The 23,456-nt window shown below is 40.5% G+C and overlaps 1 protein-coding gene across 4 annotated transcripts in view; it reads right to left on the bottom strand.

Annotated features, from left to right (window-relative positions):
- frmd6 (FERM domain containing 6) overlaps positions 1-23,456 on the bottom strand; it is a 133,350-nt gene that overhangs the window by 94,872 nt on the left and 15,022 nt on the right. For 2 of the 4 annotated variants that reach the window (XM_072568702.1, XM_072568703.1), the window contains exon 2: positions 6,331-6,413. The exons of the other annotated variants lie outside the window; for them this stretch is intronic. The gene's annotated coding sequence lies outside the window, so the exon portion shown is untranslated. The remainder of the gene's footprint in view (positions 1-6,330; positions 6,414-23,456) is intronic. 4 annotated transcript variants of the gene reach the window in all.

The following is a 23,456-nucleotide window of genomic DNA, read 5'->3' as shown; positions in this document are numbered from 1 at the left end:
GGTAACGTTCAAATAGTGTAATGAATAACATTCATGTATCAAACCTCAACTTGATTAGTCTGGTTACTAGCAAAATGACCTCTTGATGAAACTGCTCCACCTCTCTTTTTTAGAAGCGAGTGTGACTTTTCTGGGTGAAAACAGCCAAATTGGTTTAATATCTGCTCTTAACTGTACTGGTTGCATTTAGTAGTTTTTAGTTTTCCAAAGCCTTTGAATAATTTTGGGAAATTAGTTCTGAATTTATTCTTAGGTCCTGGTTGTCAACTTCATCAATTTGAAAAAATACTAATTTCAGATCCATTTATCCTCTTGTGCTTCGTCACAAATGTTCTTGTTTCTGGATGATGTAAAAATGATGTGTCAAAATTCCTCAATCTCAGTCTTGCAATGAGCTATGCATATACTTTCAATGTGAACTCTTTTGGTCCTTGGGGTTGGATTGTTAATGGCTATAATGTTTCTTGATTCAAAGTTCCATCTCATCAGAAAATACTTAGTATTCCTGATGAAGGGCTTTTGCCCGAAACGTTGATTTCGCTGCTCGTTGGATGCTGCCTGAACTGCTGTGCTCTTCCAGCACCACTAATCCAGTATTTAAGATATTCCTTTCAACCTCCCTTCCTGACTGAGATTTTGATTACCTGACCATCTACTCTAATACGGCTCAGTGGTCTTGGTTTGTTTCAGAATGATCTTGTGAAGAACTTTGGACATTTTATGACAGTAAAATGGTTCTTTATAAATTGTTTTATTAGCTGTATATATGCAAAGAAAGCAACACCCTTTTTAAAACAAAATTAAGCCTTTTAACGGTTATTGGAGAACTGCAGATCTCCAGTACCTGATGCAGCACCTTTTAAAAATTAACTGTCATGCTCTTCCAGCATGTTTATGGGGGCCAACCAAATTTTTCCAATCTATAACAAGAGGGTAGAATATTTCCCTCCCAAACAAAGGTGGGGAACATGGCAGTGGGAGGACGACAGTCAGGCAGGTGGGCATTAGGGGGTTCTTTAATGTGGTGTTGGCACAGGAAAGGCTATCCCACCCTGGCACCAATTGAAATGTTTGTGTGATCAGTGATGAGTCAAGGGTCTCTTCAGATAACTATGATTAAACCTGTTCCCAAGGGGCAATATGACCAACTGGCATTATGGACTCGCCCACCAGGATAAGGGAATAGGAACCCCCAATCTGGGTTGACCGGGGCAGGGATGGTGTTCAGGGGTTTCTGACCACCTTCCCCAACGTGATCTCTCTCAAACAGATAACTCCCATACCCACTGCTCCTGAAATTTCAGCTTACCATGCCAACAGCTTCAGGTTAAGCAAGAGATGGCAGCATTTGGAAGCATTTCCAACAGAAAGCCCACTGAGTGACCACTTTGGTGCATGATAGATACAAGGTTCTGCAGGCTTTTCATTCGGGTGGTGACAGGATAGGGGCATTCTGCTGGCTTTAACATCTATGACCATACTTCAATCAATATGCACAAAATTCTGCCCATGGTTACTACTTATAAGGATAAAAAAGTTTACACTTAATGCAGGCAACCTGAAGGGTGTTTCACAGGAGGGTACTCAGACAAAAAACTGATACAGAGCCAAAGAAGGTAGTATTCAGATGGGTGACTAAAAAAAAAGGTCAAAATTAGGTCTTCAATTTTTCAGTGATTGAAGCTCAAAAGGAATAGGGGTGAAAAGTCATGAGAATAAAGGAAAAGAATTCTAGAGCTTGGAGATTAGACAGCAAAAGGCACACCCAAAACAAAAACAATTTTGCACATTTGAGATCATGTACGTTTCACAAATGTTATTGAAAGACGACTGGAAATTTAACATTTTTGTTTGGTATTTGAGTCCTCGTTCTGATGAGTAACAGAGGAAAAACTCCAACTTCTAGTCACTTATTTGTAATGTTTACTAAACTTCACAAAACAAAACTGATGAGAATGGACGTCACTGAAGATAAACATGGCAGCAATGTTTATATTTGAACATATACTTAGTTGTGGTTTTTCATGCAATTATAAAACCGTTTTTTCAACATGGTGTGGATACATAAGCTTCCCATTTTACAATTTAACAACCAAATAGCCTGGTTTCATGCAACCAATCTAGCAGTCTGCAGCCAGTCTTGTCTAGAACTATGTACCTTTTATTAAAAGTTTCACTGTTCTTTTAGCAATAATCTTTTAAATTACTACTTAGAAACGGAATTCAAAAATCCTTATCAACATTACAAGTTAATTCTGTATAGTAATAGAGTAATAATGGATCAGCCCTGCTTATGTAAATATTACAAAAAAGCACACTAGTGTTCTTGTTGAAATTCAAAATCATTAACTTGCTGATTTACAAACTGATAATACAACTTCAATGGTAGCTTTCTTTTATGTATCAAAACGTTCTTCTAAAAACACAGGGCTTTTAAACCATTTCAAATAGTTTTTCCAGGTTAGAATTTTGAGATTTTCTTCATTATAGTAAAATGGGCCATCACTTCATTCATTAAATTAAACTTCATTACCAGGAGATGCACTGCCTTAAACTAATGGAGGTTTATTGAAATAAACTTTGGAGGAGTGATGTTAAATAATAGAAGGGATTACAGTCCAAATAAGTTTGACAAGACATGCTGTGAATACAGTTTCCAGTGCCATAAACAATGTTATGCCAGCATATAGGATGCTGAATCCTCTATGATAGCAGGATGGTCTATTTTAAAGCCTACCCAGATATTGATAGGCTGTTATTTGAAATTTTACTATTGAATGGTGGCCATTGCAGCACTTCCATATCCACAAACATATTTCTGTGTGCATGCATATAACTACAATAAAATTCCACAATGCATTTTTTTTAAGTCTCACATTTTATGGAAGAGATTAAGCCCGTATTTAACTCAACTTTATTAATGCATACTAAGATATCCAGCCACTATATTGAAAATTTGCTTTGTAAAAAAAGGTTTGAGTGAAGATTTGACATTTCTAATAAATGCCAATTGCTAACAGAGAAGTATTTTTTTAAACGTATCATTACAGTGATAGATTTTACAAATACAAAAACAGAAAACACTGCTGATAAATAAGTGTTGGGCAAGTGATCTTTCTTTTCAACTAATGTACTTCAGGACACAGCTTTCCAACCGTGTTTGTAATTTCACATTGTTAATTAGTCATTCACTTTATGAAACATCATTCACAAACGAAAAACGCTAATCTGTTATTTACAAATACATAAATACAATGTTTTTACCTCAATTTTGTAGGCTCTCACACTACGTAACCGAATGTTTCAACACTTAAACCACATTGCCCAGCACCCATATTTCATTCAAGGGTCCCAAACACAGTGAGCACTGACAAAAGCAAACATCTACAAATCTTCCTCTTCTCGGGTCGTGACAGCCCGGATGACACAGAATCACTACAAGATATCCTTCTCTTACCCCTTTGAAAACTTTGGTAGGCTCTGGCAGCTGTAACAAGTCTTATCCTATCCATAATCTCGCACCGTTTCTGCCTTCAGTATTCTGTCTGCTCCAAGTACAAAGCACACAATAACAGTCTCCCCTATTTTCAGAGCACTGCCACAACACTAGGTTCTAGTCAAAAACTATCAAAGAGAAACCTGGGTGTCATTTAGAGAGAAATTTTCTTGTTTCCTCTGTATACAAATTCCATATGTTGTAACCTCTCACCACTACAATTCATTTTGTATTTATCCTTTGTTTTTTAGCTATTCATCCCATTGGTAACATGAGTGGACATGGGGATTTTTTGGAACCAAATTATGCCACAGTCAGGAATGCAATTGGTTTTCTTTCAAAATGCTCTCCAGCCCAACTTACTCTTAAAGGGACACTACATTTAAAAATCCCACACTTCTCAAAACACATGGATAACAAATTTTTATTATACCCATTTTCATCATCAAAAATTAGATTAGATTCCGTACAGTGTGGAAACTGGCCCTTCGGCTCAACCAGTCCACACCAACCCTCCAAAAGGTAACCCACCCAGACCTATTTCCCTCTGACTAATGTACCTAACACTATGAGCAATTTAGCATGGCCATTTCACCTGGCTGGCACATCTTTGGACTGTGGGAGGAAACCAGACACCCAGAGAAAACCCATGCGGACACAGGGAGGATGTGCAAACTCCACACAGACAGTCGCCCGAGGCTGGAATCGAACCTAGGACCCTGGTGCTGCGAGGCAGCGGTGCTAACCACTACGCCACCGTGCCACCCCATGGTTTGTTTTCTTCTTATTCCATACTGGAGACACTGATTTTGTATTCTCCAGACATTACAGCCCCATGACAGCTGATGCAAATCACTACTTTCACAAGTGCGCTCATTCAGAATCTGTTTATTCCACCATGAACAGCATCACAGAAGCATTTTCACCTGATATGGACATATGCAGACACTCAGTAGGAGATAACAGGATCAAGAGTAGAAACTCCAACCCATGACATGTTTTGGGATTTTTCTGATCCTTTCCCACACGAAAAGACATTTTTCCAAATCCTAACAGTTAAAGCAAAATGTATTCACACATGTTTTAAGAAAAGACATGGGAACAAATAAATGGTTGAAAAGCAGTTCAACCTTTTGATATCAATAAAGCCTGTGGCACCAAAAAATGTTGGGTACCCATGTGCAGGAAGTCCAGTTCCAAAGGAAATAAACAGACGATAACATGTGACTAATAAGATAAGACATCACTTCGACACTGGCTGCAAGGAAACTTAACAAAAGGTGTAAACATATCCATTAAGGTTCAGAATCAGAATTTCAGAAGGTGACCACAGTTATTAACCTGACACGCCATGTTGATGTTATAAGGTGATTGTGACCTATATCATTCGCTATAAAAAGTAGAACAACATACTAAAATATATTACCTCTGCACACAGTCTCCAAGACCCTATAAGTGATGCTCCACGCTACAACCTATGAAAGACTGACTTCACACGTATCATAGATCACTAATTGCATGCATTGGCAGAATCAGAGTGCAATACTCATTGTGGCATCCTGAAAGACTCAATCTTATAATTCTTGTTGTGGCAGGATTACCAGTATGCAAAGATTTTGGCATACCATCACAATTCATGAAATTAAACCATATCCACTCTGGCAGAACAGGTTACACATGACACAATCAAGTAAGTTAATAATTGTAAGGATATGACTGTGGAGAAGTGAGGTACAGCCAGGTTCCAGGACAATTACATTTGACATGTTGAGCAGATTACTCATCCCATACAATGACCATAGCACTCCTCTTGATCTACATGTCAATGCTCTAAGCTATAAAGTTAAAGACATCCTCAAGGTTGGGTTGTTACACTTTGGCCAAAGCCAGTGAAAACTGTTGCAAGTAGCAACAGAGAAAGATGAACAACCATAAGGAGTTGCAAAAGGTCATTATCCAGGGGTGGCCTCACAGTATTCAAATACCACTTGAGAGAATTAATTCATTTTGACAATAAAGAACCAAATTTTATCTATAGCAACAAGTTATTTTCAAGGGAAAAGGAAGTATTATACCAATACATCATGTCCATGTTACAGCAGGGACACATAAGTATTGAATATACAAGACAGTTAGCATGAGTATCTGTGTACTGGCCTAGGATGAATTTGGATATGGAACAACTCATGAATGTACATAAGCCATGCTAACTGTATCAACCCCACTACGGTATGGTAAGTTATCGAAGATTCCTGAACTAAACATAATCTATGGCTTAATTGCGCGCACATACACACCTGGTGATATTTACCTCAAGGTAAAGAATATTACAGTCATATAATGGTAAATAACACAAAGATAGAATTTACAGAGTACTCAAAAATGTACTTCAACCTTAAATGAAGAGCACAAATATTATTGAACAAAAGAACAAAGAACAATACAGCACAGAAACAGGCCCTTCAGCCCTCCAGTTGCAATCATATTACACACATATACAAGGTGGAGCAGCTAATTCTTTATTGTATTAGGAATACTGGAACAGTACAAGCTGATACTTTATCATTTCAGAAGTATTTAATTATGCTAGTCACTTTTATCAGTTTTGGAGAATGTGACCAAACAATCTGTCTCTTTAAAAGCAGACAGAACCAACAGGTTAGTGTCATTTGCGAGATTTCCCACTGATCATATCTTCTGACCCCTGAATGAACTGGATGATGGTATAATGTCCAATTTACTTGAATGGCATAAGTGAAAGCAATAAGGTATTCTGGATTGGTTTAATGACATTCTTGATTACAAAGCAGTCATTTTAAAGTCAAGTAACCCACCTGCTGAAAAGAAGGCTGGTTTGGTCAGGCACCTATTTTACACTCCATTGTTGAGAGATACCCAACTGTATGGGATGTGATTCCTGTTATGCAATAATATAAATATTAATATCTGTCTTTCAGAACTTTTAAAACTCCTTCAGTTTTGGAGTAATAAATCAATTATTAAATCTTATACATAGTCACTGAACAATGTGCCCAAACTCTACTACTGTTTCTTTTGGTCCAGGAGTAAAGCAATTGCAAAGTAATTTTAAAATGTTTGAACTCTTTGCATCACATCTGAAGAACTCACACAACAAAGTTAACTGTAGCTGTATAATAGTGATATAACTCTCAGAAGCTTTATTCACCATATTCGGATTTATATTATTAAATCAATTGGTATGGTTATAGCAGTTTGAGTAGCACATGTGCATCAAAACCAAATCAACATGCAAGTCAGCAGCTGTATAAGTTCTAACACCACACATAACTTCATGTGATTTTTCATATAAACTATACAAATGAATATAGGAATAATTCCTTACAGTCATTCTTTAATTGAATAGCAAAGTGGAGTGTACATAAAATAATTCTATTCTCTTCAAGTGAACAATTAACAGAAGTAGTCATTTAAACATTTATGTAGGCGGTCTCATAAATATTTAGAAATTCAGTACAGATCACAAGCTCTTTTATATATATTTTGAGTGGGATCTTAACAGGTTTCCAATGTCTGTTTTAACTAACAAGCCTATAGTGTAGGTTTCTTTTCAAACAATTACTTTTCCCTGTTGAAGTGCACTTTTAATTTAAACATTCTTCATTCAAACCTCAAAAAAGATGGGCAAGCAAAAAGAAAAAGACAAAAAATTATCATGCAGCAGGAGAAGTGGCTCAGCCAGAGCCTTGATAGTGAAACAAAGTCATTAGTGACAGAGCTCCTCACTCAATTCTTCATTCAATCTGCTTTCCGTTCACTGGGCAAAGGACCAACAGCTTGGTCTCAAACTCTATTGGTGCAGCATCATTATTTTTAGGTTAGGTTCCCTACAGTGTGGAAATAGGTCCTTCAGCCCAACAAGTCCACACCAGCCCTCCAAAGAGTAACCCACCCAGATCCATTTCCCTCTGAATAATACACCTAACACTATGGGCCAATTCAGCTGACCTGCATATCTTTGGACTGTGGGAGGAAACCGGAGCACCCTTCCTCGCCTTCCAGTAACATGGGCTCTGAGCAGGGTCAACAACAGATAGACTCCCATTCTGGTGGAATGACATACAGTTCTGCACATGCAAGAAATATGCAAAGACAAAATAAGTGTTCACATGAAATCTTTCACTACCAGAATTTCAATTATTTCCAAGAAAATAAACCTAGTTTGTCTACAAGTAATTTACCCAAATGGCTATTATTTTTGAGTATATGCAAATCTGAAGTGATTCCTTAAGCTTTTCAACTCATTTGCACAGGTTCTTTGGTCAATTCGCGTGTATAGCGAATGACACTTTGCAACTGGATCCACAACTTGGAGTCAACGGAAGAAGGGAGCTGTCTTCCACCTTGCAAGAGGATGCTTTTGCATTATAATGTTATGTAACTAGATCTGGACAATATCCAGATTTGGGGTGACAAGCAGCAAGTTACTTTCATGCCATGAAAGTGCCAGACAATGACCATCTCCAACAAGAGAGAATAGAGCCATTGCCCCTTGACATTCAATGGCATTACCATTACTAAACTCCCCATTAAAACAACACCTGGGGTGTTACCATTGACTAGAAACTCAGCTGGACTAGCCGCATAAATACTATGCTTTATATGTTTGAGGCTACGAATCCTATGGTGAGTAACACACTTCCTGACACCCCAAAGCCTTTCCACAAGTCAGTTGTTACGGAATAGTACCCACTTGCCTGGATGAGTCCAGCTCCAACAACACACAAAGCTTGACACCATCCAGGACAAAGCAGCCTGCTTCTTTGGTATCACATCCACTCCCTCCACCAACACTCAGTAGCAGCAGTCTGTACCATCTACAAGACGCACTGCAGAAATTCACCAAGGATCCTTCCAAATCCAAGTCCACTCCCAGCGAGAAGGCGAGCAGATACATAGAAATGCCAGCACCTGTAAGTTGTTCTCCAAGCCACAGATCATTCTGATTTGGAAATATATCACCCAGTGTCAGTTAACCAGCTTTGACTATATTGCTGTCACCCATCCAACGAATATTCTGGAGTGGCTGCAGGCCCTATTGTTATCTTATCAACAAGTATGGTGATGGAATTAGCGCCCCCATATCCTTGCAACTCGTGTTTTTTTTTCTGCCAAGTGATGCCCCTTAGGTCTCTTTTATATCTTTCCCCTCTCGCCCTAAACCTACACCCTCTAGTTCTGGACTCTTTATCTGAGACAGTGTGTGCATTTCCTGCTGAAAGTGTTCCCTCAGTACAGGATGTTAGTATGGTATTGTCAGTGTGCAGCAGCACTCTGGACAGCAAGGCTGAACAGTTTTCCATCAGCTTTGGCAAGAAAGTGGACACCCCTGCAGATGGCCTGGAAGCTTTTGGCAGCAGCAAAGAGTCTAAGTGCCAGGATACAACCCTGACCTCACTGCAGTTCTCAAAGGATTCCAATTTGCTCTTTCATAGCTGCTCTTACATTCATGGTATCATGGAAAGGTGGGGGGGGGGGAATGACATTGAGTAGCCTCAGCAGGCAGTCAATTTTCTCAAGCAGTTCAAATAGACCATCTCTGTTCACATTTTTCAATGCCTTGGTGAGATCAATGACGGCAACAGTTATCTCCTTTATTCAAAGTTTTTCTCTTACAGTTGATGGCCAGAGAAGATCATGAATATTGAGGATCTTCCAGTTCTCAAGCCACATGGATTCCCAACAGATCTGCAATTTGACAAACACTGACACAGAGCACTATCTTTCCCACAGTGCTCAGCAGGAAGATAGCTGCTGCAATCACTGCAGTTGTCCTAGTTCTTGGATGGGTTCACAATCTTTGCATTACCCACATCCTGGCTCACTGATCCCTTCCCTCCCATGGAGATGGACATTGGTGCAGATGCTACTGAAGTGCAAGTTTCTTATGCCTGGAGTTTAGATGGTAATCACCACCTGCTGGAGCTTTGCTCATAGCAAGTGATTCAATAATTTTGTTAAACTACCCCACTGCAGTTTAATAGCTGGCTTGGCATGACAAGCAGACTTTCTATGCTGTCCACAGCTTTATCTTCTGGTTTCCCTCAAGTACAATTCAAGGTAACATTCCAGCCATCTCTCCAACAGATTGTTGTAATCAATGACTACTTTCACTACCTTTATTCTCTATAGATCTGTTGATGGACCAAATTTAATTTTGATCTTTTCATGCATTCTCCACGTCAAAAGACATCCAGATTGTCTGGTACCATTGTAAGCAGTGGATTTTGTGTGAACTCTCACTGGACTTTACTTCAAGCATTCAGTTCCATTCTATTTTGATTAAGGAGAGCAAATCACTTGGCCTCAAATGACAGTTTCCCTCATAGTGGTATTAGCCACAAATCAATCATTGTTCCACTCGTGCTTCCCATATTTGAGAGTGCACTCCTGTATCTTCAATGTAGCTTCAGTACTCTTTGTGGGAATACTGGAGTGCACCTGTTCAATCAAAATGAGGAACTATTGGTTTTTATCTGGGGAGGCAATGGGTTGATGTTGAAACATAGATGGCATTTGTGCTTTGGAGTAATAACATTTCAAGGATTACATCCTAACCCTGGTATACACTAGGGAGTGATATCAATGGTGCAAACCTTGTTCAGAAAGCAGTGCGAGACCATGATCAGATTCATCTTGTATCAATGCCTTGATCTTGGATATCTCCAGGACACTTCAAGTCCCTCCTGTTGTAGTGTGTCTGAACAGGCTGATAATCTCCTGATCACTGATACAAGAGACTGGGGAAAAAAAAACATACCAACTGAACAGTTTGTTCTGACAGTGGTTAGCACTGCTGCCTCACAGCGCCAGAGACCTGGGTTCAATTCCTGCCTCAGGCGACTGACTGTGTGGAGTTTGCACATTCTCCCCGTGTCTGCGTGGGTTTCCTCCGGGTGCTCCGGTTTCCTCCCACAGTCCAAAGATGTGCAGGTCAGGTGAATTGGCCATGCTAAATTGCCCGTAGTGTTAGGTAAGGGGTATATGTAGGGGTATGGGTGGGTTGCGCTTCGGCGGGGCGGTGTGGACTTGTTGGGCCGAAGGGCCTGTTTCCACACTGTAAGTAATCTAATCTAATCTAAAATGTTAGCTATCCAAAATTCTGTCAGCACCAAAGCTCAAATTATCTCCGATCATTCTCATTTACTTTCCCCAGGCCTTGATACCCAGAACAGGAGGGACATCTTTATTATTTTCCCTCAAATCAGTAAAGATGTACCGAATCAGGGATTTGGCTGAATTCAGTATTAAATTCCTCATAGAATTGGTCTTTTGGCTTTGTAGCAGAGCACAGCATTGGAGCATAATTACTCATGAGGTTAACTCAACTGGAGTTGAGAGTTGGATGGAGAAAACACATTCTATTCTCAATCATTCAAACATTGAGAACAGAAGTTCCTTATACCTTGCTCAAAATTTTTTTCAGAACTCCTCCTGTCAGATAAACATTTAACTGTATTCTCTAATGATGTGCCCTTGGTGTGTCTGATTTCTTTCAGAAGCTATGTCAATTTTCATTTTATCAAGTTCCATGTCAGTCATGGCTGTCATTTTCATGTTATCAACCAGCATGCCATCTGTCAATACCCTGCACATGATCATGACATCCCAGCTCACCAAAGTGTCAGCAGCGTTTTCTTTTCTGTTTATTGCCCAGTGCAATGGATTCCAGCCATTTATTGAGAAGAGACTCTTCAGTAAAGCAGCCATTGAAACAGATGGCCAGTGGTAGGTCAGCACCTTATGAGGAGATTGAGGTGACTGGCCAGTGGGACATAATGGTCCCTATCACTAATGAAGACTGTGTATTGTACCCATTCTCTACACCAATCGAATTGGGTTTATCGCTTATAACTGGTATCTCCTGTGTTATGTTACCAGTGCAGCAAAATTAAGTGTCTCTCCAGGTCCCAAGCCTGGGTGAAATTTATGGAAATCTTTAGTCATACAAACATCAGGATTCCCACTTCAATCTTGCTGCTTGTATCCAAAAGAAACTTTTGCATTGGCCTGGTTGTAGTTACAAGAAAGATGGCATATTTAGACACGCATAGATGATGAGTGACAAGAACATTCTTGATGAAAGGTCAATGACTTGAAACATTAACACTGCTTCTCTCCATGGATCCTGTCTGAACCACGAAATACTTTCAGTATTTCCTACTTTGATTTAAAAGAACAGAAATAGATCTGGTCACGAATTACAGACCTCCAATAATCCCACAAGTTCCTACCTGAACACGGCAAATACGGATTATTGATGTCAATGCATTCTTATTGATATTCGCAATATTTTATTTCACTTCAGAAAGGCATTTTGGAGTAGAGTTTTGGAGTCAAAAGGAAATAAAAATCATAAGGGGAAAGCTGACAATTTGCTCTTACCCATTTTATATGATCTCACAATATAAAATCAAAATCTACCCATTGATTCCTATAAAAGTAATTATTTAATAAAGGTAAGTCTTGCAGCTAAAAAAATGTCTAATTATGGAAAAATTATTTTGAGTAAAGTGTTTATCTAATCAGAACATTTAACTATGGTAAGTATTTCTGGAAGAAGTAACTAAATAAAACACCTAATTAAGACTGACTTAATGCAAACTGACATTGGTAAACCCACCCAATGACTTTAATGAAATTACTGCAAAAAAAATAGATTTGGAGGAACAAAGCCACAGCTTAAAAATAGAAAATAAATGGAACTCAATGCTATTGACAAAGTGTGAAGTGAATCCTTTTCAGTGTGAGACAATTAATAACGAACATCTCAATAATTTTCCCTAGTAAAGATCATTCGAGGCATATAGTACATGAAGAAACAATTTAAAGTAAAAACAATTTCAGACAGCTTTGCTGTAAATTTTGAAAAGGTGCATCCACATAGTAGTTTAACTTTCACAGAACCTGCTATTAGGAAAAAACAATGCCACATTTTGTGTTGTTCAATGAAATTTGCTGTTTTGTGGCCAGAGGAAATGTACTTACAGTCAGAGATTCAAGTATTGGTAGCACTCAAACATACCAGCCATGCAAGTTAGCTGGGTAATACAGAGCAACTCCTCAAAAGCAGAGGACCCCATTTACAATCTAACTGTTCATGTTATTTCATACACACTGATCATGTCAAAGATCTCAGAACAGAATTCACAAAGGATTCTTTGATCAATTAACAGCATGTGCCTGATGACAAGAACAGCGATGACAAAAAAAAGCAAGTCACATGGGAACCACCCTTTCATCTCAATCTGTCCTTCAAACTAATCTCAAATAAGCCTGCCCCACCTCCCCTCCCACCACTACACTGTTTAAATAGACTGTTACCAAACTAAGCACCAAATTCTTCCCACCCTAAGCTTCAAACTGACATATTTGGACTTTGCAGATGAGACGTTCGGTCATGTGGAAGCTGTTATTACTGCATGAAAGAAAGGAAAAGTAGACAAGAAAAGCATTTTTGAACAGCTGTGTACAAATTAGATGAAACCTGGTGATGTCGAGCCGATTGCTACATTTATAACAGCTCAGTACATAATTTTCTTGAGCATGTTTTAACCTCAGAGAATGATAATAAATGAGCTGAAAACTTCATGAAGTGGCCTTGCTCAGTTAAAGCTGAAAACAGCATTGCACATTAAATTGCTGGCAGGTGCCAAGGCACAGAATCATTTGAGTTTGACCTGTGCTGCATCTGAAATAATTTAGGGTCTCTTTTTACTACCTGCCTGAGAACTTAGCTTTGTCCATGCTATTGTAGAGATATGATATTGCTGCCAGAAAGCTGGAAATGGTCAATCATGAAGTATGACTTTGGTTGTACTAATTCCATTGATTGTAAATTTGCAAAAGCAATCTGTGTACTACTGCAATAATGTCACTAATATGCCCCATATTAGGCAGAAATGACCTTTCTATAACTACTGATTTAAAATAAAGAACTTCAACTCAGCAAAGAGCCTGTAGATCTTCATACAGATATGGCTCAACAACAATGATATGAACTTTGACCCTGAATGGGAGATTTTCTTTCCCCTTTGTGGCTGAATGGTGTTTACATTCATGTAATGTATGATGGAGTTGAGAAATACCATCATTTATTCTCTTTGCATTCAATTGGTAGCATCACGAACAGTTCTCAAGTATAACATGGCAAATATTAATTGTAGCTTAGAGATTCTCAAGAATGTTAAGTTGCATAAAGTTATAAACACAAATTTCTCTGCCAGTTTAAGAGTCCTAGACTAATCAGAGCAGTATTGCCCAACCAGAGACGAATTACAATTTATTTTTCCATTCCTCATTTCTTTTACTTGTGAACTGAATTCTGCTTCCCCTTATACAGGCACATATAAAAATCTTCCCTTATCAAATTACAATTTTAATTTTAAAAAAATCAGGAAAATAGTTAATAGTTTCACTATTATTGGCCTCAGAAGTGTCCCCAGTAAATGACATTGATAATGAGATACATCAGACGAAGGTCATCTTAAGGTCAATACCTCAAACACAAACCAGCAAATAGGATTTGCTTCATTATTATATCCTGCACCACATGGTTTTTCATTTGGAGTTTCCAGGCTCATTTGATCCTTCTTTAAGCAATTACCCAATTCGCTTTTGAAATAAATTTATTATTGAAACGATAGTTTGTGGCAGAGCATTCAGTTAATTCGTATAATTATTCCAAAGTTGTGCCTTCTCATTATTGTCTTATAAACAGAGGAAGTGTTCTTATCATTCACTTTATCGTAGATTTTCATTATCTTGAAAATGTCTTATTGGGTCACCCCTTAAGCTTTCTCAGGTCCTATGGAAAAGAAAGCCCTAATTTCTCAAGCCACAGAACATAATTGGTGTCATCAAAACAAATGTACTTTCTATTCCTTCCATTTTCTTTTTCCATTATCATCTTGTAATGAACTAACCATGTCATACACAGTATTTTTGACCATCGTATAACTCAAAAAGGTCCTGTACAAGTCCAATATTCATTCTAATAATTCCAGTGCATGTGTTCAAGATAGAGAGCCAAAATCAAATTTTCCTTTAGACAGCTAAATCTATTTCCAGTACCATCACTAGTGACTTGTGTATCTATTTATCAAAGCTATTCTGTTCTTCCATTTCATTAAAATTTTCTTTCAGTATAGCAGTAACTGGTACTGTGCTGATTCCTAGCAGAAAGAGGGCATATGGTTAGAACACAACTCAGAGATAGAGACTTACGCTGTTTTAGCCTGGGCTCTTTACAAAAGCTCTGACTAGATTCCCACGTTACTTTTAAACAATATTTATTAATGGGCTGAGAACGAACAGTATGCTCTGTATGGTACAGGTTCCAACCTTTAACCGAATATACAACATGACTAGTGAGGTCAAAGGGACATCAGAGTTTACCTCAGAGGCCCATCCACATATTCATCAAACCAGGGCTGCCCAAAGTTGAGCAGGGGTGGGTGGGTGGGGTGGGGAAGGCGCGGCAGGTAGTTGAGACTCCAAATTGAACCAGGAGCTGAAATTTGGGGGTCACGGGTTCTGATGCTGCAATGCTGCTGTGGAGCATGGAATAAATTAGAAGAATTGTACTACCAATCTAACAGGCCCTCTCACAGATCAGTCTCCCAAGTTGAGCAAGGCAACAGATTGACATTCTTATCAACTGCGAATTTAGGAACATATAATAGGAAAAAAAAATGACAAAACTGAAACAAAAATAATAGAAAGTCAAATAATCCAGACATAAAGCACTTACAGAAGCAGGATTTAAAATAGTTTAATTAGTAAAAGAGCATAATTTACAACATGACTTCTCTGTTAGACCACAAACAATATTTTGCAATTGTAGAAAACTTCCTTCAACCACTGTGCTTTGATTTTTGTCTTACATCCATCCCAATGACCATGATACAAATCTATTTATGTCAGTTGCCATCTTCTGTCCTTACTGACTTTGAAAGCATAAAGACTCTTATTTTTAGCTGAGGAAGCATCCCAGATGAGAGAATTTTCTGTGGTCAGTCTTTGGAACTTTCTTCATCAAAAGGCACTGCTGGCAGAGGCTTTAAAATATCGAAGGCAGAGGTAGATAGACTCTTGAATAGTAAGAGAGTGCGTGGTTATTGGAGGTACACAGATGATGTAGCTTCATGGGTCAAACACCGCTGCTAGTAAAAGATGCGAGTGTCATCCTACTTATTAGTTCACATAATATATACCACAAAGACAGTGTTCTTGTTGAGACAGTTGTCTTGAAGCTTGCTAATACAATTTACATGATGATAATCAAAGATTTTACAAACTGAAGGCTGTGCTTTCTGATGTTACTGTATATTTCATGCATAAGACTGAATGACTCCATTGTACAGAGAGCATAGCTGAAGGTAAGGCAGGTACGTTTATACAGGGACATCACAGGCTGTGGGGTCTTAAAAGATATTTCACCTGTGTAGTCTGGAACCTATTCAATAATAACATCAGAAATGTGGAGTAATCAGACTTGCCATGATCTTATTGAATTGTGCGCACATATCAGGAACCAAACGGCCATTCCTGCTCCTAAATCACAAGCTTCTGTACAGAACCGAACTGCATTTGTGACTGTGTATGTACGTGTGTATAGAGTCATAGAGATGTACAGCATGGAAACAGACCCTTTCGGTTCAACCTGTCCATGCCAACCAGATATCCCAACCCAATCTCGTCCCACCTGCCAGCACCCGGCCCATATCCCTCCAAACCCTTCCTATTCATATACCCATCCATATGACTCTTAAATGTTGCAATTGTACCAGCCTCCACCACATCCTCTGGCAGCTCATTCCATACATGTATCACCCTCTGCGTGAAAAGGTTGCCCCTTAGGTCTCTTTTATATCTTTCCCCTCGCACCCTAAACCTATGCCCTCTAGCTCTGGACTCCCCGACCCCAGGGAAAAGACATTGTCTATTTATCCTATCTATGCCCCTCATAATTTTGTAAACCTCTATAAGGTCACCCCTCAGCCTCCGACGCTCCAGGGAAAACAGCCCCAGCCTGTTCAGCCTCTCCCTATAGCTCAGATCCTCCAACCCTGGCAACATCCTTGTAAATCTTTTCTGAATCCTTTCAAGTTTCACAACATCTTTCCGATAGGAAGACCAGAATTGCACGCAATATTCCAACAGTGGCCTAACCAATGTCTTGTACAGCCGCAACATGACCTCCCAACTCCTGTACTCAATACTCTGACCAATAAAGGAAAGCAGACCAAATGCCTTCATCACTACCTTATCTACCTGCGATTCCACTTTCAAGGAGCTATGAACCTGCACTCCAAGGTCTCTTTGTTCAGCAACACTCCCTAGGACCTTACCATTAAGTGTATAAGTCCTGCTAAAATTTTCTTTCCCAAAATGCAGCACCTCGAATTAAACTCCATCTGCCACTTCTTAGCCCATTGGCCCATCTGGTTCAGATCCTGTTGTAATCTGAGGTTACCCTCTTTCCTCTTATGCTCGCATCCAAATCATTTATGTAAATGACAAATTCTAGAATATAAAGATTTTATGAAGTACATTTTGAAATTTAAAAAACATGCTTGTTAGGAAATCACACAGCGCATTTCCTTTAGCATTATTCCTGTTTCTTCAAGTAACTATAAACAGTTAGTCAATCACAAACTGCTTTGTGATCTGAACTAGGTAAACTTGAAAAATGTTTATTTCTCCAGGTATTTAGTATCTTTATTTTAGGTTCCAGTGGTTGACCAACAAAAAAAAATGAAAACTGGCAAATAATTTTCCAGTTTATTTAGTGACTTTGGTTTTTGAAGCGACCAATTATATTTGTTACTCTCCAAACTTTCTGAAAACAATTGCCAGAATTATAGTCAGAACCTCCATTATAGCTTTCTTCATTTCCTCAGGATGCCTGCATACAAACAATTACATTACCTGTGATTTTATCTTTTACTTCTTCTGATGTTTCTACAATTTCATTAACACACCCTCAATGAAAATGAACCAATGTAGTCTTAGTTTCTCTTCTAATTTTTCACTTAAGTATCTCATCTCTCTGAATATCCTCCTGTAAAACAGAAAACTATATTTTCTTTTCATATTATTTGCTTTGTTTTCCTAAATTCTTTCCTCCTTTTCCTAATTATCTTCTACTTTAAAAATGATTTTATTAAAACAAAAATTACACTTGATCTCACCTTCCCATGTATCCTTGGACCCCATTCTCCCCCCCCGACTTTCAATTTATTCTTCATTCTCTTTGCTGGACAATATTTGACTCATTCTTTTGATTTCCTTTTTAAACATTTCTCATCTAATAATTGCATTCCCTAGTAAGCAGTAAACCCTGCTAATGTTTTGTATAACAGCGTGCCTGGTGGTAATTCAGGTAATTAGCTATAGTCTACAAAAGAATCATAGGACTCTTTCTACCAGACAGGGTTGCTTAGTTGGTTATATAGTTTGAAGGGTACCAATCAACATCAAACCTGGAACAAGGGAATGAGGTAGGCCTCCATGAACTATTGAAAAGGCTAAGTATTGCTCTCAGTGATGAAGTAACAGGATATGCTGCCAACCTTGCAATCTCACTGATGAGCCTTTCAAGTTTCTCAATGGCAGGTCAATCCTGGTGCCAAATCAAAGGTAGCTGCACACAGCTGACAGCCACAGTGAAATACTCTGACAACATACCACTAACAATATTTTTCAGACAGCAAATTAAGTGATAACTTGGACTATGACAGAAGCTAAAATATCAAACAAAATGAAAACATGATGTTTATTACATTGGAGAAATTTGACTTGCCACAAACATAAAATTTGCATTGCAAGTCCAATGAATAAGTTTAGGAATAAATATGAAATTGGCATGCTGTTCAAAAAAACTCACACACTTCAGTCAATACAAGGTTGAGAGGGCTTTTACAGAGACTGACAGCAGAATAGCAGAGGTTTTCATCAATTCTTTGATTGTATTTAGTGGGTGCCTCAACAGCACACCCGTTGGCGAAGCACTGACAGTAACAACTGGTTTATCTTCCTATTCTGCACTATTCCGAGTCAACTCCTGAAGTTGCTGTCAGTTTCAATGAATTAATGACGGTGAATTTTACACAATCATAGCCAGCATAAAAAGCAGGCCTACATGTTGAGTCTTTAAAAAAAAAATCTGATATGTACTAGGTGATACATGTCATCAGTGATAACTAAAAGTAATGCCACATTATTTTAGGTCCTTAGGTCATTAAATGCCAGAATACCTGAACAAAGAAGAAAGAGTCCATATGTCAAAAAAAAAATCGAACTTCTACAGAATCTGGGTTATGAAGAAGAATTATATTGGAATTGAACCATTAACCGTTTCTCACTCTACGTGATATGGCGTGCCATGGATTACTGATAATTCGCCATAATCATGCTGTGACACTTGTGTTACCTCCCAGACATGGATCTTGCAAGTACTGAAAAGTTCAATGAATATTTATTACAGAGCCTGGTATCTACACAGGTACACCACACACACAGGTACTGGCAGATCGGGGCTCAAAATAAGCAATTGGAATGTACTGCAGCACATTTCAAGATGGAAACAGAGCTTTATATTATTAGGTCACATGTCATGATATGGTGATATCATCAGTATGTCACTTAAAGATATACTGCATTGCTGATGTGATATGTAACACCACCATAGATGCTGCCAGACCAGTTATGTACTTCTTGGCCTTTGTTTGTTTCAGATTTCCAACAGCAATAGTATTTTACTTTTATCTTCATTTTCCTGTCATTTGATTTAGAAATGCCTTTTTTCTCATTACACCTGTCCAGTAAATCATGTAATAGCCTCTACTGTATAATAAGGAGAAAATGAGGACTGCAAATACAGTCATACAGTCAGAGATGTACAGCACAGAAACAGACCCTTCGGTCCAACCCATCCATGCCGACCAGGTATCCCAACCCAATCTTGTCCCACCTGCCAGCACCTGGCCCATATCCCTCCAAACCCTTCCTATTCAGAAACCCATCCAGATGCCTTTTAAATGTTGCAATTGTACCAGCCTCCACCACTTCCTCTGGCAGCTCATTCCATACACGTACCACCATCTGCATGATAAAGTTGCCCCTTAGGTCTCTTTTATATCTTGCCCCTCTCACCCTAAACCTCTAGTGCTGGACTCCACCACCCCAGGGAAAAGACTTTGCCTATTTATCCTATCCATGCCTCTCATAATTTTATAAATCTCTATAAAGGTCACACTTCAGCCTCAGAGGCTCCAGGGAAAACAGCCCCAGCCTACTCAACCTCTCCCTATAGCTCAGATCCTCCAACCCTGGCAACATCCTTGTAAATCTTTTCTGAAACCTTTCAAGTTTCACAACATCCTTCCGATAGGAAGGAGACCAGAATTGCACGCAATATTCTAAAAATGGCCAAACCAATGTCCTGTACAGCCGCAACATGACCTCCAAACTCCTGTACTCAATACTCTGACCAATAAAGGAAAGCATACCAAACGCCTTCTTCACTATCCTATTTACCTGTGACTCCACTTTCAAGGAACTATGAACCTGCACTCCAAGGTCTCCTTGTTCAACAACACTCCCTAGGAGTGTATTAGTCCTGTTAAGCTTTGCTTTCCCAAAATGCAGCAACTTGCATTTATCTAAATTAAACTCCATCTGCCACTTCTATCTTGTTAGATAGATTGGCCTATCTAAACAAGATCCCATTGTAATTGGAGGTAGCCTTCTTTGCTGTCCACTACACCTCCAATTTTGGTGTCATCTGCAAACTTACTAACTATACCTCTTATGCTTACATTCAAAGCATTTATATAAATGATGAAAAGTAGTGGTCCTTAGTGGCACTCCACTGGTCACAGGCCTCCAATTCAAAAAACATCTCTCCACCACCACCCTCTGTCTTCTACCTTTGAGTCAGCTCTGTATCCAAATAGCTAGTTTTCCCTGTATCCCATGAGATCTAATTTTGCTAATCAGTCTCCCATGAGGAACCTTGTAGAACACCTGACTGAAGTCCATATAGATCACATCTACTGCTCTGCCCTCATCAATCCTTTGTTACTTACTCAAAAAACTCAACCAAGTTTGTGAGACATGATTTTGCATGCACAAAGCCAATCTGACTATCCCTAATCAGTCCTTGCCTTTCCAAATACAATACTGTCCCTCAGGATTCCCTCCAACAACTTGCCCACCACAAAGGTCAGGCTCACTGGTCTATAGTTCCCTGGCTTGTCCTTACCACCCTTCTTAAACAGTGGCACCACGTTAGCCAACCTCCAGTCTTCTGGCACCTCACCTGTGACTATCAATGAGACAAATATCTCAGCAAGAGGCTCAGCAATCACTTCTCTAACTCCCCACAGAGTTCTAGGGTACACCTGATCAGGTCCTGGGGATTTATCCACTTTTATGCATTTCAAGACATCCAGCACTTCCTCCTCTGTAATATCGACATTTTTCAAGATGTTACCATCTATTTCCCCACAGTCTATATCTTGCATGTCCTTTTCCACAGTAAACACTGATGCAAAATACTCATTTAGTATCTCCCACATCTCCTGCGGTTCCACACAAAGGCTGCTTTGCTGATCTATGAGGGGGTAAAAACAATAACTGCAGATGCTGGAAACCAAATACTGGATTAGTGGTGCTGGAAGAGCACAGCAGTTCAGGCAGCATACAACGAGCAGCGAAATCGACATTTCGGGCAAAAGCCCTTCATCAGGAATAAAGGCAGTGAGCCTGAAGCCTGGAGAGATAAGCTAGAGGAGGGTGGGGGTGGGGAGAGAGTAGCATAGAGTACAATGGGTGAGTGGGGGAGGAGATGAAGGTGATAGGTCAGGGAGGAGGGTGGAAAAGGAGCTAGGCAGGTCGGACAAGTCCGGACAAGTCAAGGAGACAGGGCTGAACTGGAAGTTTGAAACTAGGATGAGGTGGGGGAAGGGGAAATGAGGAAGCTGTTGAAGTCCACATTGATGCCCTGGGGTTAAAGTGTTCCAAGGCGGAAGATGAGGCATTCTTCCTCCAGGTGTCTGGTGGTGAGGGAGCGGCGGTGAAGGAGGCCCAGGACCTCCATGTCCTCGGCAGAGTGGGAGGGGGAGTTGAAATGTTGGGCCACGGGGGGGTTTGGTTGATTGGTGCGGGTGTCTCGGAGATGTTCCCTAAAGCGCTCTGCTAGGAGGCGCCCAGTCTCCCCAATGTCGAGGAGACCACATCGGGAGCAACAGATACAATAAATGATATTAGTGGATGTGCATGTAAAACTTTGATGGATGTGGAAGGCTCCTTTAGGGCCTTTGATAGAGGTGAGGGAGGAGGTGTGGGCGCAGGTTTTACAGTTCCTGCGGTGGCAGGGGAAAGTGCCAGAATGGGAGGGTGGGTCGTAGGGGGGTGTGGAACTGACAAGGTAGTCACGGAGGGAACGATCTTTGCAGAAGGAGGAAAGGGGTGGGGAGGGAAATATATCCCTGGTGGTGGGGTCTTTTTGGAGGAGGCGGAAATGTCGGCGGATGATTTGGTTTATGCGAAGGTTGGTAGGGTGGAAGGTGAGCACCAGGGGCGTTCTGTCCTTGTTATGGTTGGAGGGGTGGGGTCTGAGGGCGGAGGTGCGGGATGTAGACGAGAAGCGTTGGAGGGCATCTTTAACCACGTGGGAAGGGAAATTGCGGTCTCTAAAGAAGGAGGCCATCTGGTGTGTTCTATGGTGGAACTGGTCCTCCTGGGAGCAGATATGGCAGAGGCAGAGAAATTGGGAATACGGGATGGCATTTTTGCAAGAGATAGGGTGAGAAGAGGTGTAATCCAGGTAGCTGTGGGAGTCGGTGGGTTTGTAAAAAATGTCAGTGTCAAGTCGGTCGTCACTAATAGAGATGGAGAGGTCCAGGAAGGGGAGCGAGGTGTCAGAGATGGTCCAGGTAAATTTAAGGTCAGGGTGGAATGTGTTGGTGAAGTTGATGAATTGCTCAACCTCCTCGCGGGAGCATGAGGTGGCGCCAATGCAGTCATCAATGTAGCGAAGGAAGAGGTGGGGAGTGGTGCCGGTGTAATTACGGAAGATCAACTGTTCTACGTAGCCAACATAGAGACAGGCATAGCTGGGGCCCATACGTGTGCCCATGGCTACCCCTTTGGTCTGGAGGAAGTGGGAGGATTCAAAGGAGAAATTGTTAAGGGTGAGGACCAGTTCGGCCAAATGAATGAGAGTGTCATTGGAAGGGTACTGTTGGGGACGTCTGGAGAGGAAAAAACGGAGGGCTTGGAGGCCTTGGTCATGGTGGATGGAGGTGTAGAGGGATTGGATATCCATGGTGAAGATGAGGCGTTGGGGGCCGGGGAAACTGAAGTCTTGGAGGAGGTGGGTGGTGTCTCGAACGTATGTGGGGAGTTTCTGGACTAGCGGTGTTAGGACAGTATCGAGGTAGGTAGAGATGAGTTCAGTGGGGCAGGAGCATGCTGAGACAATGAGTCGGCCAGGGTGGTCAGGCTTGTGGATCTTGGGAAGGAGGTAGAACCGGGCAGTGCGGGGTTCGCGGACTATGAGGTTGGAAGCTGTGGGTGGGAGATCTCCTGAGGTGATGAGGTTCTGTATGGTCTGGGAGATGATGGTTTGGTGATGGGGGGTGGGGCCATGGTCGAGGGGGCAGTAGGAAGAGGTGTCCTCAAGTTGATGTTTGGCTTCAGCGGTGTAGAGGTCAGTGCGCCAGACTACCACTGTGCCCCCTTTATCCGCTGGCTTAATGGTGAGGTTGGGATTAGAGCAGAGGGATTGGAGGGCTGCGCGTTGGGAGGGTGAGAGGTTGGAGTGGGGGAGGGGGGTGTCGACAGGTTGAGGCGGTTAATGTCCCGGCGGCAGTTGGAAATGAAGAGGTTGAGGGCAGGTATTAGGCCAGCG

Source organism: Chiloscyllium punctatum, chromosome 4 (assembly GCF_047496795.1).
Source record: "Chiloscyllium punctatum isolate Juve2018m chromosome 4, sChiPun1.3, whole genome shotgun sequence".
In the NCBI taxonomy this organism is placed as follows: Eukaryota; Metazoa; Chordata; class Chondrichthyes; order Orectolobiformes; family Hemiscylliidae; genus Chiloscyllium; species Chiloscyllium punctatum.
The sequence above is the reverse complement of the archived record's forward strand: the minus strand, read 5'-3'. Positions and strand labels throughout refer to the sequence as shown.